Raw genomic sequence first — 20,880 nt, forward strand, 5'->3', positions numbered from 1 at the left:
AATGACAGGCTGTGAGAACAAGGCCTAGTGTGTGGGGTAGGGGGCTAGGACATGGGGTTGTTAAGCTATGGTTAACCACTAACTGTCTCCGTTGTAAACTGTTCCCCACATACATCACTCCACGATTGGAGCTGCAGATGGACGGCACAGTGGTTAGCACTGTTACATCACAGCGCCAGAGACCCGCGTTCAATTCCCACTTCAGGCAACTGTCTGTGTGGAGTTTGCACATTCTCCCCGTGTCTGTGTGGGTTTCATCCGGGTGCTCCGGTTTCCTCCCACAGTCCCAAAGTGTACAGATTAGGTGAATTGGCCGTGCTAAATTGCCCGTAGGGTTAGATGTAGGGGATTGGGTCTGGATGGGTTGCTCATTAGAGGGCTGGTGTGGGCTTGTTGGGCCAAAGGGCCTGTTTCCACACTGTAAGTAATCTAATCTTAAAAAAACCCCTCTTGAATAGCTTTCCTAACCTCCTCTATCCTCCTTTAATATGTATCTTAAAGTTGGTCTCTTTAATCAATGTTTCCAGCATTCGTGAACCACTTTAGGAGAATTGTCAGTGTGAAAGGCTCCATAAAATGCAGGTAGTTGTTGTTAATGTCGGACATCAGGAGAAACAGGAATGAACCCTCACTCTTATACCTCTTAGAAGACGATGGGGATGGGACTGGAAGACCAGGCAGTGCCTGTCGGTCCTCCAACCAATCGGAGTGAATGAGGGGCGTGGCTATAAGCAACCACGTGATAAGCTTCACTGGCAGCACAGTGTGTGTTGTGACCAAGGCATTGGAAATGAGTGAAGGTGCAGGGCACGGTTAAGGAAAGACATATTGACCAGGAAGAGAAGGAAATTTTAATGGAACGGGCTGAGACGTTTTACAGAACTTAGTGCACATCGGAAAACACAAATTTGAAAATCCCAGGACCGTATTTGTGGCAAATGGGAAAATGCTTCAAATGGTAATGGTGCGAGTGAGCGCCGCCACCTTTATTGGGGACAGTGATTCATGGGACATGAGTGTGGCAGCCAACTTTGTGAGGGGCAAGCTTCAGGGGGGCACATGCGCAGCTTTGCCTGGCAGGGAGTGATAGAGCAGGATTTACAGAGTGTCAGAGTCAGGGTGTTTTCAATGTCAGAGTGTGATGCTGGAAAAGCACATCCGGTCAGGCAGCAGCCAATCGGTGGGAAGGAAGATGGACAAGAAGGTGGTGCCGAGTTGGAAGGCTGGATCTGGGATAAGGTGGGGGGAGTGGAAATGAGGAAACTGGTGAAATCCACGTTGATCCCATGTGGTTGGAGGATCCGAACACAGAAGATGAGGCGTTCTTCCTCCAGGCATCAGATGCCTGGGATTTGGCAGTGGAGGTGGCCCAGGACCTGCATGTCCTTGGTGGAGCGGGAAGGGGAGTTAAAGTCTTGGGAAACAGGGTGTTTGGGTTGTTCAGTGTTTTACTGTTCCTTTCACAGACCTTTTGTAAGTTAATTTTCCTCTGCTGCCCAACCCCTGACAACGGGCTGCTCTCTAAACAGACTGAAGTTTCTACAATCACTTTGCCAGTGAATAATTCCTTTTTACAACAAAAGAGTGCATTTTCCTTCCATTTCTGACCAACAAATTCTGCAACATTTTCATTCCCTGTAATGCATTTAGCACTCCCTGAAATATCAACTGTGTTTCTCCTTCCACAGATACCAGTGATTAATGCCAAAGCCCTGTTCCCTGGGCAGAGGGTGATGTTTGACTTCCTTGTACAGCTGCAGTTTGTGTGGTGAAGGTGCTCCCACAATGTGGTTGGGTAAGAGATGTTACAGATTATTCACTCAGCGACAGAGAAAAATTGAAAATGTATGTGCAAATCAACAACAGTTTGTATTTTTATCATTTTTATAATTTCACAGAAACACTATTGATAATTTCTGACATTAGGCAACAGATGGGTCCATTAGGTCAGGTGATCAAAAGAATTGCCAAATAAGCAGGTTTTCGGGAATACCTTAAAGGAGAAAAACAGATATGAAAAGGTTAGGATAGGAATTCCAGACCGTGTTGCCTTGGCAACAGTAGAAACAGCCAATCCAGTGAAGCAATGAATAAACACATCGTTGGGAGTCTGAAAGAAAATGAGTTGTTGAAGTCTCACAGGTTGTGTGGTGCAGGGAGACAGGGATGTTCACAGCCAGGAATTACATCGAGTGAGAATTTTGAGTTGCTTGTAAACGGGAGCCTTTTGTTGGATCAACAAGTTTTAGCAGAAGTGAGCACTTGGGCAGTAGAGTTTTAGATATTCTTGAGATTCTATGTAAGTTGAATGTGGGAGGCTGGCCAGGAGTATGTTTTAATAGTGAAGTCTGGAGATAACACAGGGATGGACATGTATTTCAGTAAATTAGCTGAGACTAGGGTGGGGTTGGGTGATCTCACGAATGGAGAAATAGAATGTAGAGTCAGGCTCCTCCTCCTCATCATCGTCATCGTCATCGTCATTCCCCCCTCACCAATTCACAGATATTGTTCCTTGTTCTGTCTGCCTTTTCTGGTTATGTCCTGCTCACCCATTCTGCTACTAACTAATATTTTACTTCAAGGTTGTTGGAAAATCCTTCTCCATCTCCACTCTCCCTTTCCTTTCTGAAGTCCTTGTATTTGGTGTCCCTCATGGATCGATCCTTGGTCCCTCCAGTTTCTCACCTACATACTGCCAGGAGGTGACATCGCCCAAAAGCACTGTTAGGTTTCACATGTACACTGACAATGTCCAGCTCTACCTCCCCACCATCCCTCTCCATTGCTCCACTGTTATTCTGTTATCAAACTGCTTGCCACACTCCCACTACTCGATTAGCTGCAATTTCCTCCAATGGAACATTGCAATGGTTAAACCCATTGCCTTCAGTTGCTGTTACAAATTCCTTTCCCTTACTGCTGAGCCCCTCTCTCTCACTGGGAACTGAGGCAGAACTACACTCTTCACAATATTGCTCTCATATCTTACCCCAAGGTGACCTTCTGATCAGACATCTACACAATCACAAGGACCAGGAATTCCAATTTGTAAAATGTTGCTTGTCTCCCCCTCGCCCCAGCTCCATTGCTACTGAAACCCCTTACCCGTCTCGGTGTTGCATTAAAGTTGACAAAACTAAAACAGAACCCTTGATTCCGCGACTGACCCAGAGTCTGGTTCTAGGTTCCCTCATGTTGGGACACATCCAGTCAGTCTTTACCTTGTCAAACCCCTTAGGAAGCCGATATGTTTGAAAGAGTTCACTTCTCATTCTTCCCAAATCGAGTGAGTAGAGTCCCGACTTCTTCAGCCTTTTCTTAAAACAGAATCCCTTCAAACCAAGGATCATCCCAGTCAATCTTCTCTGAATGCCTCCGATGAAGTGATGTATTCCCTTAAATAAAGGGACCAAAACTTCTCTCATTTCTCCAGATGTGGTCTCACTCGCACTGTATAAAGTTGTTCTCAGGTATATACTTCAAACTCTTATACTGCAAATCCCTTGAAATCAGGAGCAATATTCCATTCCCCTTCCTGATGACCTGGTGTAACTTTGTGCTAGCTTGCTTTGTTTCCTGCACATTTACCTCTTGGTCCCTTTGTGGTGCAGCTTTCGACAGTTTCCACCAATTAAATAGTCCTCTGTTCTTTTTATTATCTCCTCCAAAATGAACAGCTTCACATTTTCCCAAGTGATACTCCATTTGCCGACTTGTTACCCACTTCTCCAATGAATCCCTCTCTGTAAGCTGTTTACAGAGTTTGGAACTTTACTGTTATGCCTTTCCTAGGAGATTTCCCCATCATTCTTCTAAACTTTTCCTGGGAACACTGGGCAGTGGGAAGCATGCAGAGTTCCTGTCTTTTGAGGGATATTCTATGGAATGACTGGGAGGAGCTTACTGCCTATTTGGTCAGAATGGTGACAACTTGCCCCTGAAGCTGCATGAGCCTTTCACCGCCCCCCCCCCCCCCCCATGTCTTATTGATGAGGCACAGTGACAGCACAGAAGGAAAGAAGAAGCAGCAAATCCTGCTCTCCACATCTCACTAACACTTGGAAAATTCTCTCCCATGTGTCAAAGATCTGCCCTGTTTGGTCACATGAAGTCCCAAGATGGAAACTGATAGACACCCACGTAGATTTCCTCCTAAATTGACTGCTGACCTCCACAAGGGGTAATGTGTCCAGTCATCCTGGGCCAGGAGGAGGGGATGGTGCGAGTTTCTAATCTGACCTGACAGTGACGGATTTTATAAACCTGTATTACAGGTGGACATTCAGATGGTGACCTCAGTCATTGTAACACCAAACTCTGACAGAATTACTCAATTCATCAGGACCTGGATATTTGCATTTACTTGTGAGTATTGTGTTCCACCTCATTCCTATTTGATGCATAAGAGTTCTCCTTTGAATCAAACTATCCTGTCAATAGATCTCCCCCAAGTCTTTCATATATGTCTTGTCAACAGTTTACGATGAGTTGATGAGTGTAAGGTTGATTATTCTAATGTATAATTTCTGTAAACCCGTCTGTCACAGTGCAGCCACAATTTCCCCTGCTACAAGGAGAACAACCTCAGTTTCCCCAAACCCCTGATTCCCTAATGTCTGTTTGCTCTCCATAAGGTACACATCAGGATTGTGTTGGAACATTCTCCACTTGCCTGCATCAGTGCAGCCCCCAACAATATTAAAGAAAGTGAACATCCTCCAGGACAAAGCACTGTGCCTGAGTGGTGTCCCATCCACCACCTTCAGCATTCCCTCTCCCCACCCCCGAGGCATAGTGGCATCACTGTGTAAAAGATAAAGGTAGCATTGTCCTACCAGACCATAGGGCTGCTCTCTCATTAGGGAGAGATGACTGGTGGTGGTTTAACCTGAAGGTTACCCAGCCCAGGCAAGGAGAGAGGTTAGAAAGGAGAATCCATCTATTGTAGATAGATATTCATGATATGTACCATTAACACCCATGTCCCTGCAACTAAAATCCCCTATTCCTTGTACCATCCTGGTAAATCTCCTGTGCCCCCACTCAGGGACCCTGCCATCCTTCCCAATGTATGGGCGATGTGTGGTTTGCACAGACCCAGCTGCTCTGTGTTCCTGTGGGTGATGTCATCATAGAGCAACAGTTGCACCAAACCTCACTCTGTGTAAGGGTGGGAGACACAAATCCCGAAAACATTTGAGATGTATTTAGTATGCACTTGCGATGCCATGATTGATGAGACTTTTCCACAAGTACTGGAAAATAGATCAGGATAGATCGGTGGTAGTTTTCTTTCTCACAGATGGATCACCAGAGTCTTTTTCTGTTCTGTAGACCACTGAGATGTTTATTATAGGAATATGACAGGCTCCATTGGACATCAGGTCAGAAAAGGTGATACTAGAATAGATGACACATGGTTGGTCGATGTTTTTGGGAGGTAAGTGAGACGGAGAGTTTTAAGTTGAAATTCAGAAGCTCAGCTCAGGAATCAGAAAGGTCCATCATCAAATGAGAAATAAAAATAGGGCGTCCTTAAGGCTGGAAATAAAGAAAGGCACATATCGCAAAGTTTTGAGAGACTGGAGGGGATTAGAGATAGGGAGGATAATGAAGGTGGAGGAGATGAAAGTTGGAAAGTATTCTGAGGATGGAGGATGTTACAGAGATAGATATTTATGATAGAAATTTTTGGGTTTTGAGCCTGGAGAGGAATTATTGAGATATGGAAGAGTTGTAAGGCTGGATGAGGTGGCATTGACAGGGATAGTTCCGAGCACACAGGAATTTACAGAGGTAGCGAGGGTTAGAGTCATAAAGTTACACAGCATCGACACAGACCCTGTGGTCCAACCAGTCCATGTTGACCATAATTTTGAACTGAACTAATCGCATCTGCCTCCACTTGGTCCAAATCCATCCTAGCATTCCCTATTGATATACGGGTCCAAATGTTTTGTCCTCTTAGAATCCCATTCCCCTACCATTTAACTCTACATTTATCCCTGACTAATTCACTCAACCTAATCATCCCTGAACACTGTGGGCAATTTAGCACGGCCAGTTCACCTATCCTGTATATCTGTGGTTTGTGGGAAGAAAGGGTAGCAGCTGGAGGAACACACGCTGACATGGGGAGGAATATGCAAACTCCACATGGACAGCCACCCAATGCAGGAATTGAACCTGTGTCCCTGGTGCTGTGAGGCAGCCCTGCTAGCCATTGAGCCACTGTGCCAACCTGAAATTGTAATTGTATTCACAGCTACCACGTCCTCTGCAAGTATATTCCACACGTGAACCACTCTCTATGCAAAAACAAAAAAATAAAATCCCAAACGTCGTTTTAAAGCTTTCCTCCTCTCACTTTAAAATGTATGCACCCAGTCTTGAATCGCAACCCCTCCTGGAAAGGGCACCTGTTGTTCACATTACTGATAGTCTTCAGCATTTTATAAATCTCTAATAAGGTCACCCCTCAGCCTCCTACGCTCCAGGGAAAGAAGTCCCAGCCTATCCAGACTCTGCTTAAAATTCAAACCATCCATTCCCATTAACCTACTGGTAAAACACTTCTGAACCCGCTCCAGTTTAATAATATCCTTCCCATGACAGCACAACCAGAACTGGGCACAGTATTCCAGGAGAGGCTTCCCCAACATACTGTACAACCTCAACATCCCGTCCCAACTCCTATACTCTGAGGTCTGAACAATGAAGATAAATGTGCTAAACACCTTTTTAACCACACTGTCTACATGTGACACATACTTCAAAAATCTGAACACCGAGGTCTCTTTATTCTATACCACTTCTCATGGCCTGACTTTTAATGAGTGTAACTCATGCCTTTTTTTTAAATCAAGATGTACCATTTTGTATTTATTCCAATCCAAAACATCCTTCGAGTATAAAGGCAGTAGGAGTATACTGAAGAGGGAAATCAGGAGGGCAAAAAGGGGACAGGATACAGCTTTGGCGAATGGGGTTAACGATGGGGTTGGAGGGAGAGAGACAAAACCAGTATTTGGCATCATTGTTTACTGTGGAGAAGGACATGGGAGTTATGGAATGTCGGGAAATAGATGGTGACATCTTGACAAATGTCCATATTACACAGAAGGTGGTACTGGATACCTTGAAACGCCTAAAGGTGGATAAATACCCAGGATCTGATCAGGTGTACCCTAAAATTCTGTAGGAAGCGAGGGAAGTGATTGCTGAGCCCCTTGCTGAGATTTTTGTATTATTGATCGTCACAGCTGAGAAGCCATGAGACTGGGGGTTGGTTAATGTGGTGCTCCTGTTTAAGGAAGGCGGTTTGGACAAGCCCGGGAACTACAGACGCGTGACCCTGACGTCGGTGCTAGACAAGTTGTTAGAGGGTACCCTGAGGGACAGGATTTACATGTATTTAGAAAAGCAAGGACAGATCAAGATTGATGAAATTGATGTGCTGGAAATTGTGGAAAACATTAAGATTGATAAGTCCCCATGGCCAGACCAGATTTATCCTCGGCTGCTCCAGGAAGCGAGAAAGGAGGTTGCTCAGCCGCTGGCGAGTATATTTGCCTCCTCACTCTCTACAGGAGTCGTACCGGAGAATTAGAAGGAGGCGAATGTTGTTCCTCTTTTCAAGAAGGGAAATAGGGAAATTGGTGGCAATTACAGACCAGTCCGTCTTACATCTGTTGTCAGCAAAGTTATGGAAATAATTCTGAGGGATAGAATTTATGACAATTTGTCAAAGCATAGTGTGAGTATTGAGTTCTTTGAGGACGTGTCAAGACAGGTCAACGACTGCAGAGCAGTGGATGTGTTATAAATGGATTTCAGCAAGGCTTTTGTTCGGGTTCCCAATGGTAGGCTTATCCATAAAGTCAGGAAGTATGGGACACAGGGAGATTTGGCTATCCGGATTCAGAATTGGCTGGCTGACAGAAGGCAGAGAGTGGTTGTAGATGGAAAGTATTCTGCCTGGAGAACAGTGTTGAGTGGGGTCCCGCAGAGCTCTGTTCTTGGGTCTCTGTAGGATTTATAAATGACTTGGATGAGGAGGTTGATGGTTAGGTTAGTAAATTTGCCGATGACACAAAGATTGGAAGTGTGGTCGATAATATAGAGGGCTACTGCAGGCTGCAGCATGACATAGACAGGATGCAGAGCTGGGCTGAGAAATGGCAGATGGAGTTCAACCTGGATAAATGGGAACTTGAATGCTGAATATAGGATTAAAGACAGGATTCTTGGCAGAGTGGAGGAACAGAGGGATCTGCGTGTGCAAGTACATAAATCCCTCAAAGTTGTCAACCAAGTGGATAGGGTTGTTAACAAAGCAAATTTTTTTTTGGCTTTCATTAACAGGGGGATAGAGTTTAAGAGCCATGAGGTTTTTCTACAGCTCTACAAGTCCCAGGTGAGACCACACTTGGAATTTTGTGTCCAGTCCTGGTCTCAATACTATAGGAAATGAACAGAGGCTTTGGAGAGGGTGCAAACTAGGTTTACTAGCATGCGTCCTGGACTGGAGGGTTTCCTGTATGAAGAAAGTTTGAATAAGCTGGAACTTTTCTCTCTGGAGAAAAAGAGGAAGAGAGGAGACCTGATAGAGGTGTACAGAGACTTTTCCCCAGGGCAGGATTGACTTGTTTGAGAAGTCATACTATGAAGATATTAGGAGGAAGGTATAAAGGATGCGTCTGAGGTAGGCTTTTTACACAGAGTTGTGAATGCATGGAATGCGTTACCAGTGGTGGTGGTGGAAGCGAAGTCATTGGGGACAAGACATGCACATGGATAGCAGTGAGTTGAGGGGAGCGTAAGTTAAGTTACTATGTTTTACATTAGGATTAAATCTCGGTATAACATCGTGGACGTAATGGCCTGTTCTGTGCTGTACTTGTCTAGTTCTATGATTAGGGAGAGTCGGCATGGCTTTGTGTGTGGGAAATCACGTGTCTCGTACTTGATTGAGCTGTTTTTGAAGAATTAACACAGAGGATTGACGAGGGCAGAGCGGTAGATGTGATCTCTATGGACTTCAGTAAGGCGTTTGGTAAGGTTCCCCATGGGAGACTGGTTAGCAAGGTGAGATCTCACAGAATACCGGGAGAACTAGCCATTTGGATACAGAACTGGCTCAAAGTTAGAAGACAGAGGGTGGTGGAGGAAGATTGTTATTTGGACTGGAGGCCTGTGATCAGTGCAGTGCCACAAGGATCGGTGCTGGGCCCTATGCTTTTTGTCATTTCTATCAATGGTTTGGATGTGAACATAGGAGATATAGTTAGTAAGTTGGCGGATGAAACCAAAATTGTAGGCGTTGCGGACAATGGAGAATGTTACCTCGGATTACAACGGGATGTTGATCAGATGGGCAAATGGGCTGAGGAGTGGCAGATGGAGTTTAATTTAGACAAATGCAAGGTGCTGCATTTCGGAAAAGCAAAGCTTAGCAGGACTGATACACATAATGGTCAGGTCCTGGGGAGTGTTGCTGAACAAAGAGACCTTGCAGTGCACATTCATAATTCCTCGAAAGTAGAGGCGCAGGTAGATCGTGCACTTGAAGAAGTATTGAGATGGTCACACCAAGGACTACTGATGCTGCCTGACCTGAACACAATGACCAGTATGAATAAGATGTGGGCATTGCTGGAAGTCCGAGTCTATACAATGTGGACCTGGGGAAGTGCAGCAGGTCAGGCAGTATCAGAGGAGCAGGAAAGTTGATGTTTTGGGTCGGGACCCTTTGTCAGTCCTGATGAATAGTCCTGACCTAGAACGTCAGCTTTCCATCCCCATCGTATTCATGCTGGTCATCAAACACCTATTTATTCTCGTTCCACATTCTGGCACTCAGCGTGTGATCAATATTGTAGTGCTTGGTGTGATCATCTCAACACTACTTCAAGGCTGCAATGTTTCCTGCATCTGTCACCATTTCAGATGCTGCCTGACCTGCTGAGGATATCCAGCAGGTTTTGTTTTTATTGTGGATTTCCACCATTTTGCTGAGGCACTTCCAGTCAGAGAGTTATCCAGCACGGAAACAGGCCCTTAGGTCCAACTCGTCCATGTCGACCAGATATCCTAACCTGATCCAGCTCCATTTGGGAGAGTTGGCCTATATCACTCTGAACACTTTCTCCAGACGCCTTTTAAATATAATTTGGCCTGTGTTCATCATTCCTATAGCATCTCATTCCATACAATCACCAACCTCTGAGTGAACCGTTTGGCCCTCAGGTCCATTTGAAACCTTTCCCCTCTCACCTAAAACCCAATGCCCTGTAGTTTTGAACTCCCCGACACTGGGTGCAAACAAAGACCTTGGCTATTCACCCTGTCTGTGCTTCTCCGGAAGGTAACCCCTCAGTCTCTGACGCTCTGGGAAAAAAGCCCCAGCTTATTCACCCTTTCCCTTTAACTCCACAGTCCTCACAATAACCTTGCAGATATTTTCTGAAACCCTCCTCAAGTTTTGTAAAAGAGTCATAGAGATGTACAGAATGGAAACAGACCCTCTGTCCTAATTGTCCATGCCAACCAGCTCATTTATACATGTAACAAGCAAGTTGTCCCTACGGTCCCCTTGACGTCTTTCCCCTCTCACGTTAAATCTATGCCGTCTGCTTTTGGAATCCTCTATCCTGGGAATAAAGAGACTGACTAGTCACCCTGTTGTTGCTCCTCACAACTTTATAAAGTTGTATAAAGCCATCCCACAGCATCTCCTGCTCCAGGGAAAATAGCCTCCGCCCCTCCCTATGGTTCAAATGTTCCAATACTGGGAACACCCTTGTAAATCTTTTGCTGAACTTGTTCATGTTCCCCAACATCTTTCCTGTAGCAGGGAGACCAGAATTGAAAGCAGTCTGGGGATTCCAAAAGTGGCCAGGCTAATATACTGTCCAACCGAACCATGATCTCCCAACTCCTATACTCAATGCACTGCCCAATAACAGCTAGCATACCAAACACCACCTTCACTGACCTGTCTACCTTCAACTCCACTTACAAGGAATTATTAACTCACTGCACAATGTATTTGTTTGTGCACACTTCCCAGGAACTTGTCATGATGAGGTTGAGTCCTATTGTGGTAACATTTTTCTGAAATCAGGGAGAACAGAATTGAATGCAGTATTCTAAAACTGGCCTCACCAATGCCCAGTACAGCCACAACTTCAGCTAACTCCTATACTCAGTGACCAAGTCCCCACAGTGTGGAAGCAGGCCATTCGGCCTATGAGACTATGCCAACCATCTGAACTTGTGTATTTCCCCTACCCATGCCCCTCATGATTTTGCAAACCTCGATAAGGTCCCCCATCAGTCTCTGACGCTCCAGGGAACACAGCCTGCTCAACTTTCCCGGGAGCTCAAATCCTCCAGTCCTGGCAACATCCTTGAAATTCTTTTCTGACCCCTTTCAAGTTTCACAATATTGTTTTGATAGGAAGGAAACCAGAATTGTATAAATTATTCCAACCGTGGCCTAAGCAATGTCCCGTGCAGCCGCAATATGATCTCCTAACTCCTGTACTCAATGCTCTGACCAATAAAGGAAATCATACCAAATGCTGCCTTCACTATTCTATCTACCTGCGACTCCACTTTCAAGAAGCTATGAATCTGCACTCCGAGGTGTCTTTGTTCAGCAATGCTCCCGAGGACCTTATCATTAAGTGGGTAAGTCCCTCCTGCAGCACCTCACATTTTTCTAAATTAAACTCCATCTGCCACTCCTCAGCCCATCCGCCCATCTGATCAAGTTCCCATTGTACTCTGAGGTAATCTTTTTCACTGTCCACTACACCTCCAATGTTGGTGCGATCTGCAAACTTACTAACTATACCTCCTATGTTCGCATCCCAGTCATTTATATAAATGACGAAAAGTAGTGGATCAAACAGCGATCGTTGTGACACTCCACTGGTTACAGACCTCAAGTCTGCAAAGCAGCCCTCCACCACTCTGTCTTCTACCTTTGAGTCAGTTCTGCATCCAAATGGCTGATTTCCTCTGTATTCCATGAGATCTAACCTTGCTAACCAGTCTCCCATGAGGAGCCTTGCGGAACACCTTACTGAAGTCCACGTAGATCATGTCCACCGCTCTGCCCTCATCAATCCTTTGTTACTTCTTCAAAAGACATCCTTCCCTTTGGAAAACATAACAGTTACAGCACCGGAGTAATCAGCCCACCGTGTCTATGCGGATCATGATGCCATTCCAAACTAATTCCATCTGCCTGTACATGATCCATATCCCTGCCACCCCATGCCTGCTTATGTCTGCCCAAACGCCTCAAAAACATTGTGATAGTTTCTGCTTTTACCATCTCCCAGGAGAGTACATTCTAGTCAACTTCCACCTTCTGCTTAAGAAACTTGTCTGACATATCTCCCTTTAAACCTGCACAGATATTGTTGGAAATGCCAGCAGGTCATGCAGCATCTGTGAAGAAAAATCAGTTACTGTTTCGGGACTGGTCACCCTTCCTCAGAAACGTTAACTCGAATTTCACTTCACAGATGTTGCTGGACCTGCTGAGCTGTTTCAGAAACTTCTGTTTCTCTTTCTGGTTTACAGCATCTGCAGTTGTTCTGGTTTTCATTTCCTTTAAAGTCCCTCTCTCTTCTTAAATGTGTGGCTCTAAAATTTTTCACTTCCACCTTGGAAAAAAGATTCACATTATTCACTCTGTGCCTCTCGGGTTACCCCGCAGCTACTGACTTGCCAAAGATAAAAATCCAAGTTTTTCCAGCCTCTCCCAACCCAGACAACATCCTGGTAAACCTGTTTTCACCCTCCCCAAAGCCTCCAAATCCCCTTGAAGTCTTTGCCCTCTCATGTTAAACCTATGCTCTCTACTCTTAGATTCCCATACCCTGGGGTAAAAACGAAACCATGACTAGTCACCCTATTGTTGCTCCTCATAATTTTATGAAGTTCTACAATGCCTCCTCAAGCGTCCAGTGATCCAGGGAAAATAGCCTCAGCCTATTCAGCCTCTCCCTATGGTTCCAATGTTCGAATACTGGCAGCACCCTTGTAAATCTTTTCTGAATTCTTTAAAGTTTCCCAACATCCATCCTATAGCAGGGAAACTGGAATTGAAAGCAGAATGGAAATTCCAAAAGTGGCCGAGCCAATAAACTGTACAACTGAAACATGATCTCCCAACTCCTATACTCAATGCACTGCCCAATAAGAGCTAGCATACCGCACACCACCTTCACTGACCTGTCTACCTTCAACTCCACTTTCAAGGAACTATCAACCCACACTGCACGGTCTGTTTATTTGTCAACATTTGCCAGGAACTTGTCATTGAGGTTGAGTTTATTGTGGTAACACCTTTCTGAAATCAGGGAGACTATAATTGAATGTAGTATTCTGAAATTGTCCTCACCAATGCCCTATACAGCCACAACATGACCTCCTCACTTCTATACTCAGTGACAGAATCCCTACAGTGTGAAAACAGGCCATTCGGCCCATGCGACCATACCAATCAACGGAACAGCATTCCACCCTAACCATGTAACCTCTCATTTCCCACAGCGAATCCACCTTACCTGCAAGACTTTGGATTGAGAGAGGAAACCAGAGCACCCAGAGGAAGGCTACGCAGATACACACTGGGAGAATGTGCGAACACCACACAGACAGTGGAATTGAACCCAGTGCCCTGACCAATAATGGTCACTATCCCAAATGTCAACAAATGATCGCCCTGAAACTCTACTTTGCAGGAACTATGCAGTTGTTCTGAGCCCTTCAGAGGGATTCAAGGGGATGGAGAGAAAACAGCAACAGGGTTGAATTTTGATCTGTAACAATTCTCTCTATCTTCCCCCTCTCCGCCTGTCTTCCCTGTCTGTTTGTTCCCCCGTCCTCCCCTCTCTGTCTGTCCCCCATCTGTCTGTCTGCCCCCTCCCCGCGACTGTCCCCGTCGCTTCCTCTGTCCCCACTGTCTGTTCCCCATCTCTCTCTTCCCCTTCTCTGTGCCACCCCTCTCTATCCCGCCAGCATCTCTGTCTCCCCACCCTCTGCCACCCCATCCCTGCCTTCTGTAATCTCCCTATTCCCTAGGTCTGTACTCTCCCACCACAGGGAAAAGACGTTGTCTATTTAAACTACCCATGCCCGGCGTGATTTTATAAATCTCTATAAGGTCACCCCTCAGCCTCCGACACGCCAGGTAAAACTCCTGGCAACATCCTTGTAATTCTTTTCTGACCTATTTCAAGTTTGAGAACGTCCTTCTGATCGGAAGACCAGAATTGCATGGAATATTCCAAAAGTTGCCTAACCAATGTCCTGTACAGCCACAACATGATCTCCCAACCCCTATACTAAACACTCTGACCAATAAAGGCAAGCAGACCAACTGCCACCTTCACTATCTTATCTACCTGCGACTTTACTTCCAAGGAACTATGAAGCTGCGTAACAGGGTCTCTGTGTTTAGCAGCAATCCCCAGGAACTTACTATTAACTGTATGCCTCCTGCTAAGGTTTGCTTTTCCAAAATACAGCACCTCACATTTTTTTCTAAACTGAACTCCTCAGCCATTTGCCCATGTGATCCAGATCTCCTTGTACTCTGAGGTCATCTTTTTCACCGTCCACTCCAACTCCAATTTTGGTGTCATCTGCAAACTTACTAACAATACCTCTTATGTTCACATCCAAGTCAATGATATACATGACGAAAAGTAGTGGATCTAGCACCGATCCTTGTGACACTCCACTAGTCACAGGCCTCCAGCCTGAAAAGCACCCCTCAACCACCACCCTCCGTCTTCGACCTTTGAGCCAGATCTGTATCCAAATGGCTAGTTCTCCCTGTATTCCATGAAATCTAACCTTGCTAACCAGTCTCCCATCAGGAACCTTGTCAAACGCCTGACTGAAGGCCATATAGATCATGACCACTGCTCTGCCCTCATCAATCATTTTTGTTACTTCTTCAAAAAACTAACTCAAGTTCATGAGATGTGATGTCTCTCACACAAAGCTGTTAATAGTATACAGGACTTAACTCTGTACACTGGGGTCTGCGTCACCCAGTTATGGGTGTTCATATTCTGGATAAAGTTCACGTACACCAGCTTTGTGTTAGTGACTGTGCATTGAGTCTTGTTAATATCACCAACACAGGTGAGGTCCTTTAGAAAGGCAGTCCCTATATCCCTAACCTCCTTCCCATCTGCTCTGTCCCCTCCATCCCCACCGTAGACAGTAAGTGGGATGAGCTCATGGAGTTTCCATGTGAGTGCGATTGAGAACATCTTCCCTTCTTTCCATTAGCCCACCAAGAAATGGTGGTAGTGTCCTTACCTCTGGACCAGGAGGATTGGGCTCAGAGTTGAGTAACAGCGGCTTTGAAGAGGCTGATTGGAAAACATGCGCAAGCCACCAGGCTGTACTGACTCCCAGCTGTCACTGCCTGAGCCTCAATAGAAACTTTCTGCAGTTTCTCTCCTGTCAGACTCTCCCATTGCTCAGTTTGTCCAGGATCCCCTCCTGATGCTACACTGCTCGTGTCCCTCACTGACCTGTCCATCCCCCAGTGTCCTCCACGTTCATTCATTGTTTACAATCACATTGTCCCAGTCCTTCAGCCCGGCCCCCTCAACTCTATTGGGCAGCAGCTGCTGTCAATCACCCAGGCTCCTGTGTGATCTGAAGCATGTGCTGTCCGAGGGGAGACCAGAGCACAGGCGCGGTGCTGGGCAATTGGCCACAGGGCGGGTCAGTGCCAGGGAGGGAAGCTATGGATGTGTGGGATTAATCTATCATTGGCAGCTCCCTATCTTCCTTCTCTAGGAACAGGACCCGGGGAATAGCCCCTCTCCTGGTATCCTGACGAGTGGTCAAAGTATGAATGGGGGAGGATTTTGTAGAAAGTTATCAGAAGACATTTTGTGAAAATTCAGGATTGTTATGGAAAGGGACAAGGATGGGCCTGCAATTAGAGTTCTAATTTGATTCATTTCAGTTCAACCAGATAGGATTTTGCCAGTGTGCAGGATGCAGTGTGTGCAGGATGGTTCTCATCAGAGGGTGGAGGTGGGGAATATGAATGAGAGGTTCCAGATTGAGTTTTCCCCAATGTGATTCCGACCAGGAAGGAAACCCGGGGACCGGGCGGGAGGATTCACCAACACCCAGGAAGCTCTGAGTCAGAATCATTGATTTGGTTCTTAGTCTGCAGACAAGAGCTCGGTAACTGAATTCAAGGAGAGGAGAGAGCTTGTGAAAACTAGGTGTGGGGGAAAGGAGTGAGGAGATTAGTTTGGTCTTCAGTTAACAAGAGAGAGAAATTGTGAGACTGAGATTTAAAGCTTTAGAGGGGAACAAAGTATTAAATTGTAGTTTCCATCATTATCTGATAAAGTTCCTTCCTGTATTAACAGTGATGAGTTGTTTTCTCTGTTGTAGGGAATTGAAAGGGTGGATTTGTGGATGAAAAGTTCAAATTGAGCTTCATGTTCAGACCCGATGGTTACTGGATCCGTGCCGATCTGAATATCATTGGCCTTTTCATCTGGAAGGAAAGGTGTGTATTCTGTCCGTGGACAATATTTCAAATGTCAGTGCGTCTGGAAAAAAATTACTGCGACGCAGCCAAGTCCATGTTAGCAAAGTTTGTAGCTTTGAATGGAGGCTGTTAATCAGGATTATCTCCATGGCAACGGCAGTTTAAAAAGTCTAGTTCAATGCAGCACATTGTTTTCACATCGTATCCCTCCCCCACACCCGCCGTCGCTCACTTCAGTACCTGACAGGCACTTCAGTTTCGGTGGGATTGTCTGTCAGGATTCTGATGTGGAGGAGACGGTGTTGGAGTGGGGTGGACAAAGTTATAAATCTCACAACACCAGATTATAGTCCAACAGGGTTTTTTTTTTGGAAGCACAAGCTTTCCGAGCACGGCGTAATTTTTAACTTTATCAGGTCTATCTCTATGATGATAGACTTCTTCAGTTAAGTACTTCAATAGTTAGTGGGCGGTTAGCACTGCTGCTTCACAGCGTCAGAGACCCGGGTTCAATTCCCACCTCTGGCGACTCTGTGTGTTAGGTGAAGGGGTAAAGGTAGGAGAATGTTTCTGGTGCGTTACGCTTCGGCGGGTCGGTGTGGACTTGTTGGGCCGAAGGGCCCGTTTCCACACTAAGTAATCTAATCTAATTACAAAGGCCACATATTCCCCTGTAGCAGTATCAACTGCTATTCTGGCCCTCGGGTTAGCTACTCGTCACTTTTTATCCCCAATCCCATCTAGCTTTCTGTTGATCTTTAAAGTTTTTCTAATCTCCTAGTTTCTCGCTGATCATTGCCGATTTGTATGCCTTCTATTACAATTTGATAGACTCCCTTATTTCCTGAGCCACCCACGGCGGATTATTCCTTTTCCTACAGTCCTTCCTCTTTTCTGATACATACTTTTGCTCAGCACTTTGAAAAATTGCTTTGATATTTCTCCACTGACCGTCAACTACCCCATCGTAAACTCTTTGCTTCCAGTTTACATTAGCCATCTCCTGTCTCATCCTATTGTAGTCTCCTTTGTTTAAGCACAGGATCTTGAGACTGGATTTGATCTTCCCACTTTCCATCTGTATTCTAAATTCATCCATACTTATCACAAGTCCTTTATCAGATTACAAGGTGAGGGGATGTTTCCTGGGTGTTTTGGTTTTCATTATCAGTGACCTTAACTTTGTAATAAAGTACAGGATAGATATTCACAACAGAGTATTCTGGACGGTGTGAATGTACTACACAGTCTAAAACCATAAATCACTGTCTCCCCTGAGTTTAAAATTGCAAAATCATTATCTCCTACATGCTTCCTCACTATCTAAGTTTGGAACACTAATCCTCCTGATTATCCAGCATTTTCCGAAAATCTCCTTTGGTGAAGGTGGCGAGTTTTGGATTCAGCTTTCCAGTTATTACCGTAAGAAGATGAGCACTGGGCACAGGAGAGGCAATGCAGCCTTTCGATGATGATTGAGCTCACCTCGGTCTCAACTGGATTTTCCCACCTGCTCTCTCTCACCCTTCATCTCATTACAAATTCAACATCAGTATCTCTTTATTAAATCTGTTCGTTGTCCTGGCATCCACCGAATGTTGAATAGGAAATTCCACAAATTCACAACACATTGAGATAGGTACATTCTTCTTCCTGAGAATAGATTAGAGTCCCTACAGTGCAGAAACAGGGTATTAATCCATCGAGTCCGCACCAGCCCTATGATGGGCATCCCATTCAGACCCACCCATTCCCTGTGACCCTGCATTTCCCATGTTTAATGGCTTAACTGGCACATGCATGGGCACTGTGGGCAATTTAGTTTGGCTAATTCACCTAACCTGCACATATTTGGACGGTTGGAGGAAACTGGAGCACCCAGAGGAAACCCACGCAGACATGGGGAGAACGTGTAAACTCCACACAGTCACCTAAGGCTGAAATCCAACCCAGGTCCCTGACGCTGTGAGGCAGCAGTGCTAACCACTCAGCCACCTCTGCTTAAAATCTGCTACCCCTTATTAACCTCCCCGCCCCGCAATTGGCTGAATCTGTGTTCTTTACATCAGAAATCAGGTTGTGGAAGCAGATATCTCAGTAAAACACAGTGACAGTCCATGTGTCTTGTGTGTCTGAATGGGGATCCTATACCCAACACCTTCCACCCCACACTTTTCATTCACTTTCCAGAGACAGGGCTCCAGTGGCTTCATGGGGACTACAACTCCCCCAATCCCTGAGGCGGGAACCACACGTGTGTCGGGAAGCCTGGCACTGTAAATGTACAGAATGTGGGCCGATTTTGGAGCATGTGCTTTGGGGTAACTAGCGGAAAGTAGTTCACACTGTGATTGGCTGGAGGACGAACATATCGGTTGGGGGGCGGGGGGTCAAAGTGTCACTACACCCATGTGGGGCCAAAGGCCATCTCCAACTCATCATAACACTGGGCATCGACCAATGGGAAACAAAGAAGGATCTGACCCATTCTCCCAGACTGAAGGTTCCTCTTCTGTCCAGGATCTGCCATCTCCCTTTCTGTTTCCTTTTGTTTCATTCTGCTGTTACATTATTGACTTGCAGCAACTGAAGGGAAAGGATGTGAATCTAGAAAGGGTGCAGAGTCTAACCAGGGATGGGAAGTGGTGACATGGATCTGTTTATCAGCAACTCCATGAGAATGGGGAGGGTGTACATTAGGGACAGCAGAGTCAGAATGGTGGGAGAGAGTAAGTGGGCTGGAGGGTTACAGCTTTGGGGGAAAAAAGGGGGAAAAGATATTCCAGAGAAACAAGAATTGTCTGATCTGAATTTCTAATCTGTACATATTCCTTTTATACAGGGTGCTAGACCTTGAAGATTTGCAGACTGAAATCTCAAAATCATGCGCAGATTGTGATTAAGTTAACCAGCATTTGAAGAACCAAAGATGGAGAATAACTTGGCCAAAATCCTGCAACACTCTCCCACACAGCATTGTCGGTCTCTCTGCACCAAATGGACTGTGAATGGTTCAAGACAGCAGCTCACTACCATCTTCTCCAGGGTAACTAGAGATGGGGAATAAATGCTGGCTGAGCCAGTGATGCCCATATCCTGGAAATGGTTCCTATCTCTAGTTGCTGAAACCCAGTTGATGTTACTGCAGGATGATGAGGGACGCTGAGTGTATCCTCCAGGAGGCAGCACCATCACATTACCCCTGCCTACACCCACACAGTAACACCGCAACGTCACTGGAACAAAAGGCAGTGAAGCCAAAGGAGGACTTAGATATAGTTCTTCGAGGTAAAGTCATGAAAGGGGATTGGAACACAGCAGGAACAGGAGACTGAGCTGGATGGTCAGCTGTTTCCCATTGAATGGTGGAGCAGGAGTGAAAGGCCGAATGGTCTCCTCCTGCTGCTATCTCCCAGGTATGTATATAGCCATGGAGCCCGGGTAGGAAGGAGTGTGCAGGGATTCTCCAGGAGATTGCACTTCCACAACAGTTTTCAGTGAGGGATGGTTTGATGGATTTTATTTCACTATTTTACATTTTAAAATAAAAAATTTGCAAACCTTGTGTTAAAGTTTAGTCCACAATAAATAAAAGTAAAAGAATTGAAAGTATCTGAATATAATAGTTTTTAAAATTTCAAATGTCTTTTAGAACAAAATCCTGTCTATTCCCGGACACCATCATTTTCCAGTTACTCAAACTCCAGGGAAATATTCCCTCCCTGTCTGAACCTTTGGTTTGATTTAACTGCTTTTCAGTTCTCGGTCTGAGAGTTGTGAAGTATTCTTTTTCCCCTATTTCTCCTACTCAGAAGTGTTACCACAGCAACCTTCCCACCATCAAAATCATCATTTCACCATTTTCCTTTTGGTTAATCACCCGCAGTAAACCACCCGTGTAACCAATTGAATATTTATAAACAAGGCCCATGACGGGCAAAGCAAACCATTACAAGTGACAGAGTGGGAAGGGGCTAAATCAAAGTAGAGTTGTGGGGAGGGGCAGCGGCAGAAATAAAGCACTATATCCCCTGTGGTGCCCACCTCTATCTGAAGGCATCGAGAGCATTGATACACACCACATGCTCCTTCTCCAAGGACGCCCTGTTGTGTAGCCTTTATCCTCAATCATAGAATAGAATCCCGACAGTGTGGAAGGAGAGCATTGGCCCATCAAACCCCACTGACCATCTGAAGAACATCACGCCCAGAGCACTCCATCCCTGTAATACTGCATTTCCCATGGCTGGTCCACCTAGTCTGCACAATCCTGGACACTGTGGACAATTTAGCACGACTGGTCCACCTAACCTGCACAT

The 20,880-nt window shown here is 45.5% G+C and overlaps 2 long non-coding RNA genes across 2 annotated transcripts in view; both read left to right on the top strand.

Moving 5' to 3' along the window:
* Positions 1-20,880, top strand: part of LOC132814065 (uncharacterized) — a 72,186-nt gene that overhangs the window by 5,634 nt on the left and 45,672 nt on the right. The gene's annotated exons all lie outside the window — the stretch shown is intronic.
* LOC132814067 (uncharacterized) lies at positions 1,694-20,137 on the top strand. Its single transcript, XR_009644288.1, has 4 exons — positions 1,694-1,795; positions 4,278-4,368; positions 16,462-16,579; positions 19,404-20,137. It is a non-coding gene; the product is annotated as an uncharacterized LOC132814067 (long non-coding RNA).

The sequence above is a fragment of the Hemiscyllium ocellatum genome, unplaced genomic scaffold, assembly GCF_020745735.1.
Source record: "Hemiscyllium ocellatum isolate sHemOce1 unplaced genomic scaffold, sHemOce1.pat.X.cur. scaffold_655_pat_ctg1, whole genome shotgun sequence".
Taxonomy (NCBI): Eukaryota; Metazoa; Chordata; class Chondrichthyes; order Orectolobiformes; family Hemiscylliidae; genus Hemiscyllium; species Hemiscyllium ocellatum.